Source organism: Chenopodium album, chromosome 27 (genome assembly GCF_948465745.1).
Source record: "Chenopodium album chromosome 27, dcCheAlbu1.1, whole genome shotgun sequence".
NCBI classification, from domain to species: domain Eukaryota; kingdom Viridiplantae; phylum Streptophyta; class Magnoliopsida; order Caryophyllales; family Amaranthaceae; genus Chenopodium; species Chenopodium album.
The window spans coordinates 17,215,447-17,218,375 of NC_137860.1; the positions used below are offsets into that span (position 1 = coordinate 17,215,447).

General features: G+C 40.3%; 1 pseudogene; it reads left to right on the plus strand.

The window, feature by feature from the left end:
• Positions 1-1,862: 1,862 nt before the first annotated feature.
• Positions 1,863-1,961, plus strand: LOC145621707 (small nucleolar RNA R71; annotated as a pseudogene).
• Positions 1,962-2,929: the final 968 nt, after the last annotated feature.

Genomic DNA, 2,929 nt, shown 5'->3' on the forward strand with positions numbered 1-2,929 from the left:
GCCTAAGTTAAGCTATTTCGAAATCTAGTAGGGGTTTATGGTAGAAACTAGAGCTAAGCTAGGCAATGCAAAAGGCTAGTACTAATTGAATGCTAAGGCACTAGGGAAATGGATCCACATGCATCAACAATGAAGTTCAATCAACTTGGGGAATTAACCAATCAAGTCAAGCAATGTGAGGGAAAACCGAAATTGCAACCAAGAGAGTACACCAAGCTATTCTCCTAGAGGTCTTATTAGCGTCAACTACATCAAACACTAGCTAGGAAACATCACAAGATATCTCAATCGAGTAAATGTAAGCCACAAATCAATGGTCCGTATCAATGTGAACTCACAATGCAATCTAGTGTGAATAACAAGGGTGATTAAGCCTAATCAAGCACACACATGCACAAATTCAATCAACCAATTTAATCACATTATCAACTCAATCAATTTCCCCCAAATTAATCTCAATTCATCATCAATACATGCTTCACCACTACCCTAGCAAATAACCTACTCACAATCCATGAAGAACATCAAATTCAAAGCTAAACTAATCATCTTTCCCAAATTCATCAATTGAATCAAATTGAAACCAACAAATTAAATCAAAATCAATCAAACTATCAATTAACCAAATCAAACAACAATACTAATGAAATCAAACATTGAATTGTATTAAAGAGTAAAGAATCCTTACAAACTTGATGGAAATCAAATCAAATGAAGCAATCTTCAATCATCAATCATCAAACCCACACTTTCTCTCTCTAAAAATGCTAAGAACTAGTGTTTTCTCCCTCTAAAATGGAGATCTAATCTAATTCTAACTAATGAAGATCTAATCTCCCCTCTAAAAATGGAAGGAAATAACTATATATACAAAGGGGAAGTTAGGATTGACGTCCAAAAATAGACCCACGCCGGTGCGGGCGCTCGGAGGAGAGAGAGAAGTGCGCACGGGAAACGCCCAGAAAGGTGCGCCCGCACACACCTCATGTGCGGCCGCACACGACAAATGTGCGGCCGCACACTCCCCATGTGCGCCCGCACATAACTGGCAGCCCCCCTTTCTTCTCTTCGTCCTAGCTCATGCGGTGCACACATCCTAGATGATGGTGATGGAGGACAAGGTAGACAGTAACTTTCTTGAATTTCTTGAAGGATATAAGCCATGAGAAAGGCATATACAAGACCTTGAAGCATGCTCCTTGGATCCCCCTTTGACTTGAAACTTTTTGCACAAGCTTTAGGCATGAAAATCAATGAAATACCATGGAGAGGAAGCTCGGGAATCCTTGGACAATCAATCACAACCTACAAACAAAGGATAAAAAGCAAGTAAAAGGGAAAAATAGCAAGGAAACTAGAAAATGCATAAAATAGAGAAACTAATTACAAAAGGCATAAAATGAAGAAATTGAGAATAAAACTAAGGAAAACTAAAGAAAAGAGTAATTAAATGAAATGAAATTCATCCAAAAAGAGATCACATGAGTGCCACAAATGTCACTCATCAGAGTTTGTACCTCTCCCTTTGGTTTGGGAGGGAAGACTCAAAGAATTCACGGTCACACTCTCAAGCTTTGCTTTGATTGATGTCATCTCCTTCCCTAGATTTGAAATTTGGGAAGACAAATTGTTGATTGCATTGAGGTGATCCACCGAATAGATCGTTGCGCCACTCTTGCTTGTAGACTCTCTCTCTCTCTCCTTCTTGACAATCTTTATAATATGTCGCCACATCCTCAATAATGTCCACCACTTCTTCTTCGGTCTTGTTCATGATAGGACCACCGGCCCCTCCATCAAGACATGACTTGCCTTGAGGACTCAAACCACCATAGAAGATTTGGATCACTTGGTATGTTGGAATTCCGTGGTGAGGACATTCTCTTTGCTACTCTTTAAATCTCACCCATGCTTCATAAAGGCTTTCATTTGGCTTTTGCTTGAACCCTTGAATTAAGGCTCTTGCCCCCGCCGTCTTCTTTTGAGGGTAGAAACGGGATAAGAAAGCTTTTGTGACATCATCCCACGTTCTCAATGAATTGGGCTTCACCTCTTTGTCTAGCCATTCCAAAGATCTTCCTATGAGAGAGAAAGGGAACAACTTAAGGCGGATAAACTCTTGAGACACTCCATTGACCTTGATTGTGTTGCAATATTTTTCAAACTCCTTAATATGGTTCAATGGGCTCTCATTCTTAGCCCCACTATATTGTCTCCTCTCAATTAGGGTGATCATTGCCGGCCGAATTTCAAAGTCGTTTGCCGGTGTTGTAGGTGGAGCTATGCCGCTCTCAAACCTATATGCACCAGGCACTCCTAGCTTCTTCAAGGCAACTCTCGGATTTTCTCCCATGCCTTTGCTCTTCTTCAATCTCTTCTTCGCTTGAAGAACTATAACCCAATGATTTATTAGCTACTCTCCTCCTTGAGAGAGTTCTCTAAATTTCCGGATCAAGGGAACAATGGGACGATCTCGAGATCTATGCATGCAAAACTCAAAGAAAATATTAGTAGCACGGCTAAAAGTGTAGCCTAAAGAGTAAAACCTTTTTGTATTTTTGCAAATAAATAGGAATAGACTCAACAACAATACACAATCAAGACACCATTCCCCGGCAACGGCGCCATTTTGACGGGCGTTGAAACGGTAGGTCGTTGGGCTACCTTCCCCACCCAATCAAACAATATTTATAAACTCAACAAACCCCTATATGATTATAGTAGTAAGTCGAGGTCGAACCCAAGGGAATGGTAATTGAATGTCTATTGCCTAATGCTAAGCTATTCCGAAGTCTAGAGCGAGGTTTATAGCAAGAACTAAAGCTAAAGCTAATAATGCAAATGAACTTGTATGAAATCAAATGTAATAGGCACTAGGGGAATGGATCCACATGTAACTAAGTCAATCGATGCGAGGGAAGATCAAGCA